The sequence below is a fragment of the Aotus nancymaae genome, unplaced genomic scaffold, assembly GCF_030222135.1.
Source record: "Aotus nancymaae isolate 86718 unplaced genomic scaffold, 86718_ANA_hifiasm-v0.15.2.pri h1tg000058l, whole genome shotgun sequence".
Lineage (NCBI taxonomy): Eukaryota > Metazoa > Chordata > Mammalia > Primates > Aotidae > Aotus > Aotus nancymaae.
Genome location: NW_026988472.1, coordinates 39756938 through 39780682, shown reverse-complemented (window position 1 = coordinate 39780682; position 23745 = coordinate 39756938). Strand labels below are relative to the sequence as shown.

At 44.3% G+C, this 23745-nt stretch overlaps 1 protein-coding gene across 1 annotated transcript in view; it reads right to left on the bottom strand.

The window, feature by feature from the left end:
* The window catches only part of ADGRG2 (adhesion G protein-coupled receptor G2), a 130164-nt gene that overhangs the window by 80904 nt on the left and 25515 nt on the right, over positions 1-23745 (bottom strand). The window contains exon 2 of the mRNA XM_064364479.1: positions 10844-10888. The gene's annotated coding sequence lies outside the window, so the exon portion shown is untranslated. The remainder of the gene's footprint in view (positions 1-10843; positions 10889-23745) is intronic.

The window sequence follows — 23745 nt, the reverse complement described above, 5'->3', positions numbered from 1 at the left end:
ACTATGGACAAGTTATTTCCAATGGTCATGTTTCCCCATCTAGCAAATCAAGATAGCAGCACCCACCTGATAGTGCTGTTGCGGTGAATAAACAAGTAATCTTTGCAAAGTGGCTGGCACTGTGAATACACTGGAAATGTTAGCTGTACTCATTCATTCATTCATTTATTCATTCATTCAACAAATACCTATTTTGCACCTAGTATGTGCAGGATCAGGCAGCGCTGGGATTAAGGGGTGGAGGGCATGGAAAGAAGGGGGATATATAAGCCAGAATTTCTGTCTCAAGGTAAAGCTGGCAATCTTTAAGAATTCTCTAATCGAATACTCATAACCAGCACTAGGAGAGTGTCTTTCCTGGACCTGACATGATGATGTTTTAAACCAGGAGGTGAATATTTCTCCTTCAAAAGAGGGCTTGCATGTCTTTAATCAATAAATTGTATTATGTAGTAATGCTATAATATGTTAATCAATTATAAAAAGCCTCTAATTTGTCCCTCCCCTTTTAACCTCTCTCTGGGCATAATGGCATGTTATTGATCTTCCCAAATGAGTCACTCAAATGGGGATGTTAACACAGTGGTGCAAAGATGTATCGATGTCTCTCTGGAGGAAAGATCTGAGTGTCTGTTACAGCTATACACAACAATCTCAATGCATCTCAGAAATATAATGTTGGCCAAGGAAACCAGACAGAAAAGAGTGCTTATTGTACATAATTCCATTCATGAGAAACCAAAGCAGAAGAAACCAATCGATACGGGGAGAAGTCAGGAGAAGGGTGATCCTTGGAAGGGAAGGAGTTGTAATAATATTGGACGTAGGCACAAGGGAGGCTTCTGAGGTACGGGGAATAGTCTGTCGGTTACATGGATATGTTCAATTCATGAAATTCACTGAGTTGTACACTTATATGTATGCCATAAGTTTCAATAAAATGTTTAGAAATTAAAATATTTTTTAAGTTTTTGAACTCTGTCCCCACTCCAAAAGCACTGCATTTTGTTTTTTTTGAGACAGAGTTTTGCTCTTGTTGCCTAGGCTGGAGGCTGGAGTGCAGTGGCATGATCTCGGCTCACCACAAACTCTGCCTCCCAGGTTCAAGCGATTCTCTTGCCTCAGCCTCCCAGCTAGCTGGGATCACAGGCATGCATCACCACGCCCAGCTAATTTTGTATTTTTAGTAGAGATGGGGTTTATCTAAGTTGGTCAGGCTGGTCTTGAACTCCTGACCTCAGGTGATCTGCCCGCCTCAGCCTTCCAAGGTACTGGGATTACAGGCATGAGCCACCACGCCTGGCCAACAAAGGCATTATTGAGTGAACTACAGCACCACAGAAAATGCTTTCCTCTACAAATGCCTTAGGCTTGACTACCTGAAACTGGTCAAGTTGACTTAGATTTAATTCACAAGTATTTAAGTGTAGCCTGGGGAGAGAGTATCAGAGTGGTTTATTTCTATAAAGGAACTCAGACATCACCTATAATGAACCTTCATTCTACAAATGAAAGAGGCCCATCACTGCAAGCTTGTCCAACCCACGGCCCACAGGTCACATGTGGCCCAAGATGGTTTTGAATGTGGCCCAACACAAATTCGTTTCTTAAAACATTATGAGATTTCTTGGCAATTTTTTTTTTTTAGCTTATCAGCTATCATTAGCGTTAGTGTATTTTATGTGTGGCCCATGACAATTCTTCCAATGTGGCCCAGAGAAGCCAAAAGATTGGACACCCCTACAAGTTTAGGGGACAGGTCAAGGTCATTCAGCTATTTGGCAGAACCCTTACTCTTTCTGCCAGGACACAATGCCAGCCTCCCGAGACTTTGTCTCGTTGTAAGTAAAATGTTTTGAGTCCATCAGGTGAAAGACATCAAATTCAAAATGCTATTATACAATTTTAAAATGTCTACAAACACATTCTTGACCTTTGCTAACTTGTAGGGCAGGACCTAAGTGGTATGCAAGATATGATCAAAGGTGAATTCGTGTACTCAGTGACTCAGTGTACATACAGAGTGAGTGCCTACTATGTGCTGTGACTGGGACCTTTGATCAAAATCAACCATGCCTTTTCACTAAAGACAGGATCTACTCAACTTCCAAATGAGGGTAGGAAAGGCCAGAATGAAAGATGATTCCAGCAATCATCTTGGAAAAAAATATGGATCAAGAACTTAATGCAGACTGGTACCACTCAAAAGGCTGCTTTCAGTTGCCAGATCTGGAATGCTTCCTCAGGGCTGAACAGAAGGAGAAGCTTTACGGTATTTGAAATCATGTAGCTCCTACTGCCTTCTGCATAAACTGAGAATGTCCTATTAGGTCGTAACATCTCTAGGATCGCTGATGAAAGAGGGAAATCTGTGAAGTCTGAAACCTTCAGTCATTGCACATTAAAGCCATTTTTTCTCTTTTTCAGCTGGAACATTGACATAGTTTGGATACGTGTCCCCATCCAAGTCTCACGCTGAATGTTGGAGGTGTGACCTGGTGGGAAGTGTTTGGATCATAGGGGATCCTTCATGAATGGCTTGGGCAACCATTCCCTCGGTGATCAGTGACCTCCAGAAGCAAATGCCACTATGCTTCTTGCACAGCTCACAGAACCCGGAGCCAATTAAACCCCTTTTCTTATAAATGACCCAGTCTTAGGGATTTCTTTATAGCAATGCAAGAACAGCCTAACACAAACATCTATTCATCTTCCAGTGCAATCTGAGTAGGCTCAGTGCTATCCAGATCATCAAAAAGAGGATTTGAATAGCCACTGGTTCTTAGCAAATGTTTAAGGTGCTAAGGATGGCTAGGTAAATAGCAACAATTACAGAGAAAACTATTGGCTAGCATTTCAACAGTGAAATCTGGACCTTGACACTAGAGAGCCACTCATTAAAGATGATCCCGATTCATCTTTATGTAGGCCCCCTTTCAGGTTGGGAACTCTGACATAAATGGCAACCTCCCTCTAGAGTTGTACAGTGTGCGAGCTACACGACCATATGCTGTGGTGCTTCCACTCTAAAAACTCGTTCTAGAGCTCTTCAATCTCATTCAATAGGTTCCGTATCATATTTTTTAAATGTATATCATCAGTGCAACCTGTAACAGCAATAAATGATGAATCTTTTATCTAGATATAGAATAATTAAAGAATAATATTAAAAGGGGAGAAATAGCTTGACACCACCATAGGGTGGGTCTGAGTGAGGGTTATTCTCTGTTATCTCTGGTTAACTGGCATACTTTGATTATACCATAGCTGCTATGATATAGGCAACAAGCAGTATTTTTGACCTGAGTTACAAGAGGTAAGATAATTGTTCCTCAAGTCTTCTAGAAAACTCTATGCTTTTGCGACAATTATATGGCGTCATATGTTGGCTTACAAGACCAGCACAAGGGAAATGTAGAAAGGGAAGGACGGCAGGGGTGCTCAGTGTGGATAAAGCAAGAACAAAAAGTGAAGTGGTGATTGATTTGGATTGTTCAATTCTCATAGAAGTCAGAAAAATAATCAGGAAACTGGTAAGAAAAGCATAATTAAAGCCGGGCTTGGTGGGTATTCCCAGCACTCTGGGAGGGCGAGATGGGTGGATCACTTGAGGTCAGGAGTTTGAGGTCAGTCTGGCCAATGAGGTGGAACCCTGACTCTACTAAAAATACATAAATTAGTTGGGTGTGCTGAAGCCCACCTGTAGTCTCAGCTACTTGGGAGGCTGAGACAGGAGAATCGCTTGAACCTGGGAGGCAGAGATTGCAGTGAGCTGAGATCTGCCAGTGCACTCCAGTCTGGGTGACAGAGTGAGATTCCACCTTAAAAAAAAAAAAAAAAGGCTGTTAAGGAGCCGTTGTTAGACTGACAGCCTGTCTTCTCAGAAGCAACAATGGAAGCCGGCACCAGTGGAAGTCTACCTGCAGTGTGCCTGAAAGGAACTGCCAGCCTAGAATTCTGCGCTCAGGGAAATTATCTTTGAAGAATGAAGGCAAAATGAAGACATTTTCAGACAAACAGAAACTGTGATGTTGTTCCCTGCCTGCAGATCATTAATGAAGTCAGTCCTAAAACATGCATTCAGCTAAAAGACATAAGAGCTGAGATGCAAGGAGGAATGAGGAACAAAGAATGGTGGGTTTGTGGCCGGGCCCATTGCAAACGTTTGTAAAATACAGATCAAGAGTCTAAAAGAAGGCTTTGCCCGTATTCTTCCCCTAAGGCTTCATTCCAGGCTGTAAGAGGCTTTGTGCACACGCATGTGATCACCACAGCCTGCACACCCCAAAGCCCTCTCTTGCATGCATGTACCCCTTGGTCATCCCTTGGGTCTGGGGGCATGTACACCTGTAGCATGGCATGGAATGATGAGAAAGGCGAGGGCCCAGGTCTTGGAATTCGGCACAGAAAGTTTGGGCTGGGAATTCCAGGGTCCTGGATTCCCGTTGTATGATCTAGAAGCAAAGGTGAGGGGAAGAGGGAGGCAGGCCCCGGGTAGGCATGCCTTCTTGGTGCCACAGACTTCTTACCATTTGGAGAGGAGTGGAGCTAGAGAAGAGCCAGAGAGGGGACCTCTAAATCGTAAATCACAGGCCAGAGGCCCCAGTTGCCCAGAACTAGGGGTAGTACTCTTTACTGGCAAATCCAAATGAACTTTAACTAGATGAAACAGTGCCAGGCATGGTGGCTCACGCCTGTAATCCCAGCACTTTGGGAGGCAGAGGCGGAAGGATCACTTGAGGTCAAGAGTTCAAGACCAGCCCAGCCAACATGGTGAAACCCCATCTCTATTAAAAATACAAAAATTAGCCGGGTGTGGTGGCGGGTGCCTGTAACAACACTAGCTTCTTGGGAGGCTGAGGTAGGAGAATCGCTTGAACACAGGAGGCAGAGGTTGCAGTGAGCCAAGACAGTGCCACTGCACTCCAGCCTGGGCGACAGAGGGAGGCTCTGTCTCAAAACAGAACAAAACAAAACTACTATATAAAACAATAACATCTTGTAGGGATTAGTGAAACATCATAGAATAAAAACACATGGCAACTAACTCATATATATAAACATAGGAGATAATATATACACAATATGTAATATAAATAAGGAGATGAAAAAATGAAATTCAAAAATTAAAGTCTTCCAAGGTCCTTGAATTATCCTAGAGGAAGCTAAAGGTATTGCTTATTTTACACATTGAAAAGCTGAGTAGACATGTAATTTCTACAGGTTGTAATCTCTTTAGTAACTAAAGAACAGAAATGGGACATATAACTTCCTAAATAGTGGAGGAGAAAAACAATTTTTAACATATTCAGTCTGTCTGAAAAAAAGGCAAGAAAGAGGAGAAACAGCAACAAAGAATGGTTAGGAAAAATAGAAAGTCATAGATTTAAAACCAAATGCAAGCCAGTGCGGTGGCCCATGCTTGTAATCAATCCCAGCGCTTTGGGAGGCTGAGGAGGGTAGATCACCTGAGGTCAGGAGTTTGAGACCAGTCTGGGTAACATGATGAAACCCCGTCTCTACTAAAAAAATAATACAAAACATTAGCCAGGAGTGGTGTCGGGCGCCTGTAATCCCAGCTACTCGGGAGGCTGAGGCAGGAGAATCACTTGAACCGAGGAGGTAGAGGTTGCAGTGAGCCAAGATCGTGCCATCGTACTCCAGCCTGGGTGACAAGAGTGAAACTCCATCTCAAAAGGGAGATTGGGGAGGGATGATATTGGGAGAAATACCTGATGTAGGGGATGGGGGGATGGAGGCAGCAAACCACCATGGCAAGTACCCTTGTACCAAGATCTGCACATGTACCCTGGAAATTATAAAGTATAATAAAAAAATATATTAAAAAATGCAGATCAATGATTCATGAAATATAAATGGACTCAATGATTCCATTAAAAGGCAAAGATTATCAGACTGGAAAAAAATACAAACTCCAATTATATGCTATTTAAAATGAAACAAATAGAACCCAATGATTCAGAAAGTTTGAAAGTAAAGAGATGGAAAAGATATGCTATGCCCACGCTACTCAAAAGAAAATTAATGTGTTTACACTAATATCAGACAAATTATATTTTAAAGCAAAATACTTTACCTAGAAATAAAACTGTTCATTCATAAAAGATTCAATTCTGAATTGAAGACTGAAGAAATTTACATGTGAATGCAACTACTATAGCCTCAAAATACACCCAACAGCATTGACAGAATATAAGGAAAAATAGAACTAATTCGCGATCATAATGAGAGATATCTATCAGCAACTGGTAAAAATTAAGAAAGTCATTAAGGATAAAGAATATTTGAATGACACATTTAACCAACAACATGAAGACCATATCTAGAAGCCCCAGTTCAACAACTGCAGCATACGCAATCTCTTCAAGTGCACATGGAATGTCTGTGAAAACCATCCAGACCATCGAAAAAGTTTCTAAAGCTTTTTAAAGAAAACAGGAAAGCAGCCTGTTCTGTGACCACAAGTTGTAATAACAAAAAGTTAGATTTGGCCAGGCGCAGTGGCTCAATCCTGTAATCTAAGCTCTTTGGGAGGCCAAGGCGGGTGGATCACAAGGTCAGGAGTTCGAGACCAGTCTGGCTACTGTGGTAAAACCCCATCTCTACTAAAAATACAAAAATCAGCTGGGTGTGGTGGCGCGTGCCTGTAGTCCCAGCTGCTTGGGAGGCTGAGGCAGGAGAAATGATTGAACCTGGAAGGCAGAGGTTGCAGTGAGCCAAGATTGCACCACTGCACTCCAGCCTGGGCGACAGAGCAAGACTTCATCACACACACACACACACACACACACACACACACACACACGTTAGGTCTGTTATTTAACAAATAACCTATGGGTCAAAGAAGAAGTCATGATGTTTATTAGAAAATATCTGCCAGGTGTGGTGGCTCACACCTGTAATCCCAGCACTTTGGGAGGCCAAGGCAGAAGGATCACTTGAGCCCAGGAGTTCAAGCCCAGCCTGGGCAACAAAGTGGAACCCCATCTCTACAAAAAAGTAAAAAAATTAGCCAGGCATGATGGTATGTGCCTATGGTCCCAGCTGCATGGGAGGCTGAGGCAAGAGGATCGCTTGAGACAAGGAGGTAGAGGCTGTAGTGAAACACGATCACGCCAATGCACTGCAGCCTGGGCAACAGAGCAAGACCTTGTCTCAAAAAAAGACAGAAGAAAATATTTGACCCGCTCAGTAATAAAAACACTATATAGCAAAACACACAGGATACAGCTCAAGATGCAGTTAAAATTCTATTTTAAACATACATATTAGAAAAAGAGAAAGGCTTAAAATTAAGGAATTAAGGTTCTTAAGAAGTGTGGACAAGTACAGCAAAATAAACCCAAAGAAGGAGAAGAAAGGTAACGAAAAAATGAAGGCACAAAACAAAGACAGAAAAAAAGACAGAAAAATTAACAAAGCCAAGGTTGCTCTTTGAAAAGACAATTCTGGCAAAATTAAGAGACTGAGGGAGGTGAGGGAGATGGGAGGAAAAGAGAGAGGCAGGGAGTGAATAAATAGCCATAGGAGGGATGGAAAAAGCAATACACCTGCCAATGTTATAAACATAATGAAGGATCTTAGGGACAACTTTCTTTAATAATTTCGAAATCTAGATAGAAAGGGACCAAATTTCTAGAAAAAAGGACCAAGAAGGAATCAGCAGAAACAGTAAACATCAGTAGGTATAACTGTTAAAAGTCTCAAAACTTGTCCCACAAAGAAAACTCCAGGCCCGGATGGTCTCACTGATGATTCTATCAAATATTTAAGGAATAAGAGTTCCACTTGCACAGAAACTGCATCAAAAGAGCACATCTGAGCTCACTTTTACAAGGCTACCATAACCCTGATGCCAAAACCAGGCAAGGAAAGAAAATCCTGAGATTTTTACCTATGATATAAATCAAATGAGACTGTTTTCAGATTTCTCCAAAATGCTCACAGAAATGTCTAGCAGCAATTTCAAATCTTGGAAATTGAGGGAGTTTGAATAAATATTGGACAAAAGGAACTATTCTGAACTTCAGCAACAAAATTTTATGAAGATAAGATCACCAAGAACTAAAGCCAGTATTACTGCAGTAAGAGAAACAACATGGTAAGTGCTGAATGGGAACTCTAAAACGGCAGCCACAGGTGGCATTTGTCACAGCACAAAGTAAGTCAACGCTGAGCCACACGGCATCATCGCAGTGTGAAACTTTCACGTCTCTAGAATCAAATGGAAGGAAATGATTTATTTGGTCTTTACAGTGCAAAATGATTTTCTTAATAAGCGTTAAGTGCTTTCTGATGCAGAAAAAGGAAGCTTTATTCAATAAAACAAGTGAATCACTATCAGACGTGCAAGATTAGAACTAAATTGTGCGCCTGATGTAAACACGTACTCACCAAACCTGGTGAGGGAGCTCTGTGTTTTGGCTCCCTTGCCCATCTCCAAACTTCTCCACTCTCCTACATCTGCACTCTACCACACTATTGATTTGCTATGGTGAATTATCCAAGGCAAGGCGAAAGCCTACTTCATCTCTCTCCTCTCACTCTTCAGGGTCTGCCCCGGATGCTTGCAGTATGTTTAACACACACAAATGAGCAGAATAGCATAGGATTTGGGAGCATGCGTGGTAGAGCCATCTGCCTGCCTTCACATCTAAGCTACATCACTTGCAGTGTAACCTTGGAACGTTTTTACCTCTCTGGAGTTTAAATTCTTCATCTGACGACATGGAAGTAATGCCAAGACCTATCTCCTAGGGTTCTGTAGGGATTAAATGAGGTAATATAATGAAAGTCTTAGTATAGTCAAGAAGTGTTAGCTATGATTACAAGCATAATTAGAAGACAAGTTTTTGCTTTTTTGTTGCTTTTTTGCTGTTGCTGTTTGCTTCTTTTTCTTCTGAGACAGGGTCTCGCTCTGTCACCCAGGCTGGAGTGCAGTGGTGCAAACTCGGTTCACTGCAACCTCCACCTCCCTGGCTCAAGAGATCCTCCTGCCTCAGGCTCCCAAGTAGGTGGGACTACAGGCATGTGCCACCACACCCAGCTGAAGAAGGTAAGTTTAGAATACACTCCAGTCCTAAATGTAAACAGATTTTGGAATTATTTCCAAAATAATTGACATTCATTCATCTAGTTGATGCATATTTATTGACGTTCTATTACAAAGTTCTATTACAAACAAGATCCTACGCCAGGGACTCGAGATACCGCAATAAACAAGGCAGATATCTTTCCTGCCTTCAAGAGCTTAATAGTCGCTACTCAGAATCGTTGGTCATTGGCATGGCCAAATAAATAGTGATTTTTAAAAACAACAAACAAAAGATACTTTCTCTTCATGGTCCATCAGACTTGACTTGGCCTAGAAACAAAAACAAGGAACCAGAACACAATAGCCTCTCCTACAGAGGCTTGATCACCTCACACCCACACCCACAGCAGGCACTAGGCAAGGATGTTTTCATTGATTTGGTCTAGAATCTACTGCTGCAAAATAATTCTATCAATATGGAGGGGAAGAAAATAAGAGACTCTTCTTCAAAGCCTCCCGGGGCACGGATCTACACTGCAGGGCTGGTTTCCAGGAAACCATACTGGAGACGAAGCGAGGGACTCAGGAAACGAACCCGCCGAGCCCACCACAGCCCCCAGCCGCCAGGATCCCATGCCCGTCCTTGGTTTTCTCATAACACCATGCCACTTCCTGCTTCAGGTGCCAGCCGGGCCATTTACTGGCTGTGTGATCCCGCTCAGGTGCTGTAACCTTATTTACAGCAATAACTTACTAGTATCTATTGTAATAATGATGTTATTTATCATGTTATAATAAGATCATTCTAATTTGTATTCATTATGATAGATATTTACATTGTTTACAAAATTTTGATAATTTATGTCCGTGAATTCCCAGAAATAACCACTATTTATGAGTCTCAAAAGAAATAGCCTGGGCGCAGTGGCTCAGGCCTGTAATTCCAGCACTTTGGGAGGCTGAGGCGGGAGGATCAATTGAGGCCAGGAGTTTGAGACCAGTCTGGGCAGCATAGGGAGATCCCATCTCTACAAAAATTAAAAGAGTAGCCAGGCATGGTGGCACGTACCTGTGGTCCCAGCTACTCAGGAGGCTGAGGTGGGAGGATCACTTAAGCTTGGGGGTCAAGACTGCAGTGAGCTGTGATCATGCCACTGCACTCCAACCTGGGTGACAAAGGGAGACGCTGTCTCAAAAAAGAGGAAAGAGAAAGGGAAAGGAAGGAGGGAGGGAAAGAGTGAACACAGCGGCTTCGGGATTTCTAACTAGAAGAGGGCCATGGGCAGAAATCTGGTTGGAAGGATCCTTTGACAACTGCATTTGCACAGCACTTAGGTCAGAGAGAGAACAAACACTTCCTTGATCCATTTCAAAACATGACAAAAACTGTTAGAACCAGGGACGCAAGTCCAGGGAGCAGGAATGGGGAAAACAGTGAAACAAAATCCCAAATAATTCCACATAAATGATTATTCTCCTTCCCCAGCTTTCACTGCACCATGTAACTTCAAAATCGGTACCTGTTTCTGAACGTCCATTCAGAAGCAATTGGGTTACCAAGAAGAAACTGGTCAACAATAGAATCCCCAAGGAAAAGAGAGTGTCTGAAGAAAACATCACTCCAAGTGGAGTGACGAGTTAAAACAAAACCAACCAAACAAAAAAGAACAAAGTTGGTAGGGCGATGGGAACTTGTAATGAAGGAGGGAAAATAGGAAAGAGAGAAAAACCCAAGCCAACATGTTCCTCATTTCTACAACATGATCTCATAGAAATAGCCTCACTCACCTGACAGTGAGTTCAGAGAAAAATGTGGAGAACCTCTGTGCACATCTGAAAATGAAAAGAAAAAAGCAGAGAAAATTAGACCAATGAAGAGTGGATTTTCTTGCTAACATAATACTTCAATGCTGTGGTGAGCTCATCAGCCAAGGACCCCTGGGTTCCCTGCTGCACATCACAGCTTGAATGTGGCATTGGAGTTACAGAAAAAAACGGATGTAAACCCTGCTCTTGAGGAACTTATATATAAACTGGAAGCACAACCCTAAGGCCAGTTTGGGGACTGATCTTGTTAATGTTTTTTTGGTTTGGTTTTGCTTTGAGACGAGGTCTCGCTCTGTCACCCAGGCTGGAGTGCAGTGGCATGACCTTGGCTCATTGCAGCCTCTACCTCCCGGGTTCAAGTGATTCTCCTGCCTCAGCCTCCTGAGTAGCTGGTATTACGGGCACACGCTACCACGCCTGGCTAATTTTTTTTTTTTTTGTATTTTTAGTAGAGACAGGGTTTCACCATGTTGACCAGGCTGGTCTCGAACTCCTGACCTCAGGTGATCCACCCATCTCAGCTTCCCAAATTGCTGGGATTACAGGTGTGAGCCACCACACCCAGCCTTGTTAATATTTTTGTGGCATGAATTACTGCTCAGTCGAAGGTTTCATTAACAGCATCACAGGGTACTGGACAATGAAGCAATTGGACCAGACTTGGGCTGGGGTGGTCCCTTCTAGAGGCCCTGCTTGGTTAGATATTTCTTCATGTGTTTCTGTCTTCACTTCCTTAGAACCTAAACTCCTTGATACCAAGGACTGGGCATTTAGGTCTCTTGTGCCAGGGGCAGAATTCTTTCTCCACTAAAGGGCTGACTCTCAGTTAATTACTGAGAGTTTGGCTCAGAGTTGAAAGGAACATGGGGGTATTGGCAATGACAGAAATGAGGGAAAACTCAGATGCATGCTGGGGAAAGGAAACAGGGGATCCACTCAAGGCAGAGAGCAGTGCTGACAACCTGACTTGTATCTTTTAGAATATTCCAACATGCCTTACTTCTGAACCAAAACATTGGTACAGCTATTAGCTTGAAGATGACAGCCACTTCACATAATGGTGTCTTCTCATGTGAAATAGGACATAATGACTTTCAAATGAAGATCTGTGAGAAGAAACCATCTCTAAGGCCATGGTGGAACCAACTGACCTACTACTGGCCTCTGTCAACAGACTGTTATAACAGCAGTTCAGTGCCCAGCAATCCCATTACTGGGTATATACCCAAAGGAAGAGAAATCATTCTATTATAAAGATACGTGTGCACATACATTCACTGCAGCACGATTCACAACAGCAAAGACATGGAATCAACCTAAATGCCCATCAACGATAGACTGGATAAAGAAAATGCAGTACATATACACCATGGAATACTATGCAGCCATAAAAAGGAATGAGATAATGTCCTTTGCAGGGACATGGATAGAGCTGGAAGCCATTATCCTCAGCAAACTAACGCAGAAACAGAAAAGCAAACAGCACATGTTGTCACTCATAAGTGGGAGCTGAACAATGTGAACACACAGACACATGGAGGGGAACATCACATACTGGGGCCTGTCGGGGAGGGTGGGGGGTAGAGCATCAGGAAGAATAGCTAATGCATGCCGGGCCGGGCTTAATGCCTAGGTGACGGGTTGACAGGGACAAATCACCGTGGCACACGTTTACCTATGTAACAAGCGTGCACACCCTGCACATGTACCCCAGAACTTAAAAACAAAAATAAAGGCCAACCACGTTATCCCGTCCTACGATGAACAACTGCAAACGCATGTCCCAGTGCTGAATGTGGAATAAATGTAGGGTTAACAACAGGAAAATATTTAAATAATCAAAGCAAGAAAGAGTCGATTATGACTTGAGTATCGAAAGCAGTTCATTTAACATTTGTGAAAATGAGGATTTTCTACATAGGAATTTCTGGTACTATTTTGATGAAATTTTCCAACCCAAGCACACTACCTCTTCCAAAACCTTACTGATGACCACAATAAAGCACACTTAACGGTTCCTGGGAATCCAGTTTATGAATGAACAACAGGGGGCGCTGTTTGCTCCCTTTGAATACTTACAGGTAGAAAAGTAGGGCAAGCAACATGACATGTGTTTTTCCCAGTGGATGAAAAAATTGAAAAGCCTAATAATATCCAAAGCCGGAGAGCATGTGGGGAAGTAAACGCTTGCTTACGCCATTGGTAGAAACATAAACTTTGAGTAATTTAGCTATGTTTTACAATTTTAAACAGGCATGCTTATTGATAGAGAAATCTAATTCCAGACCGGGCGCGGTGGCTCACACCTGTAATCCCAGCACTTTGGGAGGCCAAGATGGGCGGATCACGAGGTCGAGAGATGGAGACCATCCTGGCCAACATGGTGAAACCCCGTCTTTACTAAAAAAATACAAAAATTAGCTGGGCGTGGTGGTACATGCCTGTAGTCCCAGCTACTCGGGAGGCTGAGGCAGGAGAATCGCTTGAACCAGGGAGGTGGTTTAATCATCGCTCACTGCAACTCCCACTCCTGGGTTCAAGTGGTCCTCCCATCTGAGTCTCCCGGGTAGCTAAGACTATAGTCACGTGCAACCATGCTCAGCTAATTTGTTAGTTATTTTGTAGAGATGGGGTCTTGCCATGTTGCCCAGGCTGATCTCAAATTTCTGGCTTAATCATAAGTTTCCATTAGTAGATGAAGAGCTAAATGATGGCACATATGTGTTATGGAATATTATGCAAGACTTAAAAGTGAAGTTGATTTAGATGTATTGACATATAGAGACTGTCAGTGCACATAAGGCAAGATGACAGATAACGAGGCCTCAGCTTCACTGAAGAAGAGCCCATCCTTCAGGCCCCAGATCCCTCCTTGCCCCTGTGGCCACCACACATCCACCAGCCTTTATCTCCTAGAGAAGCGGAACAGGAATGAGGGTCTGATGAGCACCAGCACTTCAGTGACAAAACACAGTGACTGCCCGTGTTTGGGGTTGTTACATCACTGAAGGGAAAGGGCAAGTCACAAAAGGAACCATATCAACTTATGTAAGACATGGCACAGAACAGAGAAATTTCGCAGAGAAGAACGGCAAACTCACCACTTGCAAGGATTCATGGAAACCTCCCACAGTTGCAGATTGCCCCAAAGCATGACATCAGGGAGGCTGGGAAGGCGTCCAACTTCCTCTATTTATCAAGCTGGCTAAAACCCAGGGTAATACCAGCGTGACCCAAAAAATAAAATTTAAAAAAGGCAGGCAGACTTTACAAGTGGTTTTGGTGGGAAGGAAACGATCTCTGGGTGAACTTAAGAGCCCTGCTCCAGTTCAGGGCCGCTTTCAGGGAGGCTGCGTCCAAGAGTCAGAACTCCCATCCTGGGCACCTGGCCACGGCACCCACACATCCTGGGGATAATCTGCAACCCACTGGGGAAAGAGCACAGGTAACAGCAGCCCCAGGCAGTTGTCCCACTGCCCTCCAAGGAAGGACCAACCAAAAAAACCAAAACCAACCAAAACCGAACCATGGCATACAGCATCGTGGAGGGCTCGGCACTTCATTAGGAACCTAATGATTCATTAGTGACGCAGACTGACAGGCACAGACTGGCTCGAAGTTCCTGGCGATGACACCAACACCATGGAAGAAATGACCAGAGGACAAAGAGGCCTTGATACATCGGGAATGGGGCCAGAAAGAAGGAAAGAGGAGTTTCTTCACACTAGTAGGAAAAACAAATTGCACAAATGGAGATGATGGGGAAGGCGAAGTTATATACAGCAGAAGGTTGGGGAGATGCATTCTTGGTTTTAGAGCGGTAGGTATTGCCATTCGAGGAACAAACAGGAGTGGTTGTAGAACCTCATGGTGGCCTCATTACTGATCAGACCCTGCCTAATAGGGCCCTGACTTGCACAGACTGGTTTGTTCAGTTCTGGCTGCTACCACTCAAGAGGAGTTAAATAGTGAGATGGCTCTGGAAAAGTAAAGAAAATTCATTCAACAAACATTTAACTGGATGCCCACTATGTGTCGAAAAACAAGGCCACTCTGTACGGTTGTGCAGGTTGTGCCCTGCACAAAGGCTCATGGCCAAGGGGACCGGCAAACCCGAATCCAGAATGCCAGGCTTTGGCATCAGCTGCAGGCAGTAATGGGAACACTGAGGAAGGACACCTAACCCAATGAGGGGAAAGGGATCCAGGAGAGTCTCATCAAGGAAGTAATCATCAGGCTGAAGCCTAAAGGGTGCCACTCCCTTTATATGAAGGCGAGAGCATTCCAAAGAGAGGAAATGGCTGAAACCAAGGCACAGCCAAAAAGCTGAAAGTGGAAGGACAGCGTCCTGGCGTCCATCCTTGTTAAATGGTAGAAGTGACTAAGAGAGCTTTCGGAATTGCTTCATGAAACATCTCCAAAGATGACCTCTGGTCCTCAGTCTGGCGGGGCTGCACGCTGAGGTGGAAAGCAGCAGCCAGAGAAGTCATCAGTGGGCCTCTTCCCCCTGTTGCTACCACGCTATTTTCCAGCAGCACGAGACCCTTTCTTTTCTCTCTTCCCCTCCCTCCAGCCTTCTCTCCCTCTTGTCCCCTTTCCTCTTCTACTCTCCTTCACCTTCACAGTGTCCCCCTTTTCATTCCCTCCCCTTACCTGGCTTGAGGCTTGCCATGTGTATTCCGGGGGCTAGAATGTTGCTGGTCACCTCTGCCCGGAGTGGAGAAGAGAGTATCAAAGACCACATGGTGAGAGCCGCACCTTCAAATGACTCCCAGACCTCCAGTCCCAATGGTCTGGGTGAGGCGACGACCAACTCTCTACCCAAGATGGCAGAACTAAGGCATTCCAAAATGGCACATGACTTTCCTTAGGGTATGAACAATTGTCACTTTCATAAATGCATAGGCAAGAATGTACCGATTCTTTTACAAAAACATTAATTATTTCACAAAAATAACACATATATTTGATTTTTTAAATGCAAGTCTGACATTAAGCTGTATTCATACAAAGTTCACCAGCTTGAACTTTTTTCCATTAATATGAAAACATTTCACAGGAAAACTGAATTTACATCACCACAGCCTAAATCAATCCCAGTTGAGATGACTGACATTTTCTAATTAACTCTGAACTTCTCTTTCCACTGCGTAGCAACAAACACTGGCCATTTCCCTCTATTTAAACTATGTTTTGATATTTTCTTTTCTTTTTTTTTTTGAGACAGGGTATCTGTTGCTCAGGCTGAAGTGCTGTGGGGCAATCACAGCTCAGTACAGCCTCAATATCCCAGGATCAAGTGATGCTGCCACCTCAGCCTCCTGAGTAGCTGGGACTACAGACACATGCCACCACACCCAGCTTCTTGATGGGGTTTTACTATGTTGCCCAGGCTGGTGTCCAATTCCTGGGCTCAAGCAATCCTTCTCCCTCTGCCTCCCAAAGTGCTGGGATTACAGGTGTGAGCCACTGCACCTGGCCTGCTATTATATTTTCAATGATGAGAGAAAATATGACCAAAAGCTACACAGATGAGGAGAGAACAATTGTTCATGTAAGCTGGGTCTCACCAAGTAGTAACTAAGAAAACCACACACAGAAATGTTTCCTTTGTTTAGTAAGCCTTTGCTGCATATTGGACACTTGGGCTAGAAAATAAGGCTGGTGCATTAAAATTTTTCTGTTTCCATATATATCTGCCACTTGAGATGTACTAAACCTTAACTCCAGGATATAAAAGACTTGGAAACCCTTGCCCATAAAGCTGTTATTATTCTTACTGGAAATGATTAAGAAGTTTGACAGAAAAACTGTGGAAGATAGGAATCTAGTGATTAACAACATTTTAAAAATTCAATATGAGGGCCTCAAACTCCACCTCAAAATTGCTGTGTCTCTTCCAACTTTGCCAGCAAGAGAAGTTTCTAGCTCCTCCCTTTTGTGGTTGACTGCAAAGCTGCTCATAAACTCTTCCTAGGGTGGAGGGTGAGAGGAGGGAGAGGATCAGGAAAAATAACTAGTGTGTACTAGGCTTAATACCTGGGTGATGAAATCATATGCATGACGAACCCCCATGACACAAGTTTACCCATATAACAAACCTGCACACATATACTTGAACTTAAAATAAAAGTTAAATAAAAATAAAAACCAAATTCTTCCTATTCCAGTTTGCCTATCCATTTGCAGTGTGATTTTGCAGCTCCTTCTATCAAAAGGTGAATTCTGTTGCTCCACCCCTTGAATGTAGCAAATATGATACAACCAGAAGCATGAAAAGTGCTTGAGTATGGAATCTGCTCTCTTGCTGCTCTTCGAGGCTCAAGCCACCATTTAAGAGTAGAAACCAGCCAGAGCTAGCTGGCCAGATGATGAAAGACACATGCCTGGTCAGGCATTGCTCCAACCAAGAGCTGGCCAACCCCCAGGCAAAGGGTCATCTGGCAGACTGGCAGCTGACAGCAGATGCATGAGTGAGCCCAACTGAGACCAGCAGAAGAACTATCCTGCTGAGCCCCACCAAGACTGTAGACTCAAAAATTTGAACTAATTAAATTGTTGTTGCTTTAAGCTGCCAAGTTTTGGGCTGTTTTGTTATGTGGAAAAAACTAACTTATACACCTTCTTTCTTCTTATCCTTCCTCCTCATTCTTTTATCCTGTTTATTCTTTTATCCTCCTCTTCATCCTGTTTATCTACCCTTTCTCCCTTTCATTATTTCTCCGCACTTGTCTTCCTTTCTTCTTTTCCTTCCGTAAGTACTACAAGTACCCATTTAAGAGAAGGGCCCATTGTGTATAAGATGCTGGCCTAGGCTGATTCTAATTCAAAGCCTGCCTCATTTTCTTTTATACCCTCCCTATGAAACCCACATAAGCAGATTCTGCAGACCTTGCATGGTGTGTGAGCCCTATTTATAAAGAGATGAACTAAGATGTTTCTGGTGACCAGCAGGCTGTAGGGTGGACACCTGGCAGAGTCTGCAGACAGTTTCTGGGCATTTGCTGGTGATAATGTCCCTGAAAGAAATATTTGTCACTGTGACCTTTTGAGTGTGTTCTAGGTCTCCCTTCTACCCGTTGTTCCTAGCCACTGGAGGGGAGAATAAAATGAGCCTTCAAGCCAGATGCTCAAGAGTTAAGAGGCATGGTTTAAGACCCCCTCCCTCACATGGCTGCCCAGGCTAAGAAAGAAGACAATATATTTATAACTACAGGAAACAATGCACCGTGAGTGGTAAAATGCTTAGATTTCTATTTGTTTACTATACAAATAAGAGAAAATCAATATGTTCATTTTGCTAATGACATCAAACCACTCAAGTACAACTCAGAAGCCGGAAGGTCATTTCTTAAAATGCTTGTCTTTCCTCTTACACATTTCTAATTTATTCTTTTTTATTCTCACTCTAACTTATTTTTTTCTCCTAAATATTTTTTTTTCAGACTTATAAAAAGTTGATTTTTCTTTGGTGTCCCAGAGCCTATTTGTTTGTGGTTATGACATTAATGTTTAGAAAGGTCAAATTAGATGTGGAGGTTGGGTAGGGTGTTCATTTTCTAATGGGGAAACAAGGAGGTGATCCACAAATTTACACCAAGAAATGCAATACTGCGATTATGGCAAGTGCCACAAAGCAACGCATCAGGAACTCTGGGTGAAGACAGTGGGATTGGGGAAGACTTCCCTGTGGAAGTGATGCTGAAACTGGAAGAATAAGTGAGAGGAACTTGCCCAGCAAAGAGGCAGGGAAAGACCGTATCAAGTAGAGGAACTATGTGCAAAGGAACCGTAGCAAGAGGGAACATCACCCATGTAACACACTGAAGAAAGGTAGGAGTGGGCGGGACATGCCGCAGCCAGGAGGGGACAGTGAAAGATGAGGCTGGAGAGGCAGAAAAGGCCCAGCTCCAAGGGGGCTTGGTGGCCAAGGTAAGGATTTGTGCCTTTGAGAGCCATCAAAAGTCACTGAAGGATTTTAAACAGTGGGCAGTGTGTTCAGATTCACATTTTGAAAAGATTGTTCTAGAAATTTTTGCATGGAAAATGAATAGGAGGGGGTCTGAGTGTAAGTAGGGGTCCAGTTTGGAATTTCAGCTCTCCATTCCCAAACATTGTTCTGAAGGTCTGAGCAATTCAATAAAATGAAAATCCAAAGCAAGAGTCAAGAAATGGAGACTGCAGATTTGTTTATGTCTCTCTCTCTCACACACACACACACACACACGAAAATCTATTAAAATATAAGGGGAATTAGAATTCAGAAAAGAAGATTCAGAATAATTATACAAGTAAGTTTTTCCTCTACACTAGGGGTCTGCAGACCTTTTCTGCAAGGGTAAGCTAGTAAATATTTCCAGCTCTGCAGGCTGTAGGATTTCTGTTGCAATTACTCAGCTCTACCATTGCAGCACAGAAACAGCCACGGACAATCTGTAAATGAATGGGTGTGGCTGTGTGCTAATAAAGTTTTATTTACAAACACAGGCAGCTTGTGGGATTTGGCCTGAGGGCACTAGTTTGCCCTGCTCTCTACCAATGAGGAAGTAAATTATAGTATCGGAGGTGACACACAAGGCTAGATGAAGATGGTGGTGGTGATGATGAATGATGGACATATGAGCAGTACTTGGGAGGAGGCATTGACGTAGCTTGGGTCTGGGTTGATATGAAGGGTGAAAGAGTGGCAGGCACTGCCTAGAGTTCAGCTAAGGCAAGTGAGGATCAAAGGCAGTAAGTGGTTTCGTGTGCACTGGAACGCAAGTCATCTGACAAGCTGTCCACCCTTGGGGTCCGGTGTGCCTTCCCACCACAGCCACCAGCCCTCTGCCAGCCCAATCCATAACCTCCGATCCCAGTCCCTGCAGCATCCCAGCATCCCACTGTTGCTAGGTTACAAGTGTATAGGATGTTTTCTCGAAATGCTTTTGGCCTTCATAGTCACGTATAATTTCTACAGAGTTAACAACACCTCCCAGCTTTTCCCGTCACATCAGTCCCCATGCAACAACTTGAAAGTAAGTCAGGTATCGATGACAACCAATTAGCAGAGTAGACAGTCAATGCCTAATTTGATGGGAGCAGAGAATAAAATTGGCGGGGGAGGTGAAATTAACTAGAGAGAACAGCTTTAGAAAGATGAGCATGGAGTCAGGTGTCTGGAGAAGATGAGGAGGGTCAAAGGCAAGAGAGGGAGAGGAAACCGAAAGGGGCAGGTGTGAGGACAGTAGCTTCCCAAGCTACAGGGGAAGGCCCATCGGGTCCGGTAAGAGAGGGAAAGCAGTCCTGCGGTGACAACTGGGGCATGCACAGGCCCTTTTCACCTGCTCTCACTCAGCCGCTTAAAATTCGGTCCCTGCCCCTGTCTGCAGTGACTGCACAAACCCATCCTGAACCAGTTCTCTGGGGAGACAGAATACCTTCATGTTGACTTGTGTTAGAGTCTTCAGTTGTACTTGTTCTGTGAAGGCTAAGAGGCAATTACCAACCAAGACCACAGATGACAAAATGGCACTTTGTACTCCCCTCCTCACCCCCTGCAAAGAAAGGCAGATTCAAGGACAATATAAATTAGAGAAGGAGATCGGGACCGAGGAGGGAGACTGGAAAGTAGGTGAGTAGGTCACGAGGCCTTCGCCTTTGTATTACCAAACCACAAAGGTGGCTCTTTGGTGCCCAAATAGAAAAGGGGATCGGGTTTTATTCTGAAGTCTTATCCACGATCAAGAGAAAACATGACAAATCCTTAGAGAAGCCCAAGCTTTTCCTTGCAACTAGTCCTCATCTGCACCTGCTCAGGGCATGGCCTCCTGCGGCACCCCCACTTCCTCTTCCCAACCTCTCTGGAACTGATTTCAATCGGGCTTTTGTCTTATTCTTCTCAACGCTGCGACTTCTATCTTGGCACACTTCTCGGATCTCAGTTTCTCCTCCTCTCAACGGTCTTGAATGGTAGATCCCACAGTCGGCAGGAAGTCGTGGCCCTTGACTGAAACCCTCTTCTAAATGAGGACAGTCTATGGGCACAAGGAGAGTAAAGGGGAACATTCTGAGAAGGCAAGAAACTCACGCGGTCACTCCTGTGTGTGGATGAACGATGGGAGAAGACGTGCTCATGGCTGTAAGAACACTGGTTTGAGGACACAAAGAAGGGAGTGACTGACTGTATCTTTTGTGTGATCGGGGAGGTGGTGGGCAGGGAATCAGGTTCTATGCCAGAGAGTCTGAAGACGCTGATGACCTAGAAAGTCTATGAAGGCTTCACTAGCGTAGGACTCCTCTTGCATCCCAAAAGTTGATTTCAATTTTTGACTAGCATCTAAAAGGCCGCCTCTCAAGGCTTGTCTTGTTGTTTGGTTGTTTTTTTGGTAAGGCGTTGCACTCAATAAAAATGCAAATTTCAATGGCTGTGGCCATGAATGGGCAAGGGTGACAATTTATCAAGTCAGACTATTCGCAATAGCAAAGATATAGAATCAACCTAAGTGTCCATCAATGGTGGACATAAATGTGGTATGTATGTATACACATGTGCACACGCACACACACACACACACACACACACACACACACACACACACGCACACCGTGGAATATGACCCAGCTGTAAAAAAGAATGAAATCATGACCTTTGCAGCAACATGGATGAAACTGGAGACCATTATCTTAACTCAGAAACAGAAAGTCAAATACCACATGTTCTTACTTATAATTGGGAGCTAACTAATGTGACATGGACATAGAGTATGGATACATAGATACAGATGAGAGGGAGGTGAGGGATGAGAAGTTACCTAATGGCTATAATGTACACTATCCGGGTGATGGTTACGCTCAAAGCCCGGACTTCACCACTACACAATACCTCCATGTAACAAAACCATGTATACCTCCTAAATCTATTTTTTTTTTAAATGATCAGGTCAGTTTGGATGGTGAACAGGGATACGGGAGGCCTCACGGATAGGGCAGAGCCCGGTGGGGTCAGGCATGATTGACACAGGCGCATTGGGATGGGAAGTCCTGCTGTTAGCTGGGAGAGGGTAGAGGAGGAGGGATGGGGATGACTCCCCAGGAGGGGCTTTGCCTACCTTGATAGGTTTGCTAGGCTGCGCCTCAGAACTGGAAGTCAGCACCATTCCCATCAGTGCTCCCGTAGCCAGGCAAGTCTCGCGGTGGCTGGCTGGCCTTCCTGTTGGACTTTCTTTCCTCGCTCATCAAAACACTTTCTCCCAGCATCAATGCTACCTGCTTCTTCTGCTTACCACGCCTTCCAATGACTCTGCCCGGCTGCACCGGAAGCGGAGTTATTTTGGAAGGCTGGATGGTGTGCAGCAGGGCGGAGGGCACCAGGACGGGAAGCCTCGGATGGTGGAAACTCCTCTATCACCAGGGAACTTGGCTGCAGCCCCAAGCCCTGGCCTCCCACCAGAGCAGGGCCGTCCCCTTTCTCCTTCTTTTTTTAGTACTCTCCTCTTTGACCCACCCAGGGCTGGGATGTTGCAGTGTCTTTTTCCAGGAGACCCGGCAAACAGCAGCTTGACAGCTTCAATGGTTCCCATTGACAGCCTGAATGGCCTCCTCTGAAGACTACCGAAACTGGACACAAAACAGCCCATAAAAATCCTGCCTCCTGCAGGCGTCTGGACACTCCCTTTTCCCAAATGACCCTCCAGCAGCACGGATGCCGCATGGGTGGTTGAGCAGTATTTTCTGAGTGATTTTTCCAAAACTGGGGTGTTCCAAGTGGCGTGGGAGTATTATTTTTTTTCTCTTGCAGGAAGAGACTAACTCACCAGATATTTTGAGAAAATGGGAGACTACATGAGTCCAGTTACTCCCAAAGCTAATCACTCGCCACCAGACCCCACAGCCTCCACGAACCGTGAGTGCCCTGGGCCTGCCTGTTGCAAGGTCTGGAAGTCACTTTAATATACTGCAGGGAAGGCAGTGTGACATTTGTGTGTGCCGGTTAGTTTAAGCCTGAACTTGATGACTGCTCCACAAACTTTACAGCACAAAGGCCACTCTCTCAAGGTAGTGCCTACAAGTCCCTCTGCCATTGCGAACTTGACCTACAATCTGCACTTCACTAATCAGCGTATCACATGCCAAAAGCATTTTCTTAGTGAAACTGGTGACTTGTTACTTAGAATGCTAAATAGAATGCTGAGGAAAAAATAAACATCACTTCTCTCATCCAAAATAAAATAGTCACATAATCTAGTCTCACGGACAGTGGCTCATGTCTGTTATCCCAGCACTTTGGGAGGCCAAAGTGGGAGGATCACTCGAGTCCAGGAGTTAGAGTGCAGCCAGTGAGACCCCCACCTAAGTCTCAACAAAAAATACAGCAATTAGCTGGGTGTGGTAGCGTGTGCCAGTAGCCCCAGCTACTCGGGAAGCTGAGATAGGAGGACTGCTTGAGCCCAGGAGGTTGAGGCTGCAGTGAGCCAAGATCGTGCCACTGCACTCCAGCCTGGGCAACACAGGGAGGCCCTGTCTCAAAAAATCAAATTAAAAAAATTTTTAGGCCAGGCTCTGTGGCTCACCCCTGTAATCCCAGCACTTTGGGAGGCCAAGGCGGGAGGATCACGAGGTCAAAAGATCGAGACCATCCTGGCCAACACGGTGAAACCCTGTCTCTACTAAAAATACAAAAATTAGCTGGGTGTGGTGGTGTGCACCTGTAGTCCCAGCTACTTGGGAGGCTGAGGAAGGAGAATCTCTTGAACCTGGGAGATGGAGATTGCAGTGAGCTGAGATCACGCCACTGCACTCCAGCCTGCTGACAGTGCGAGACTCCATCTCAAAAAAAAAAAAATTTAAAGTGCAGGGTACATATGAAATGGAATATTTTAATC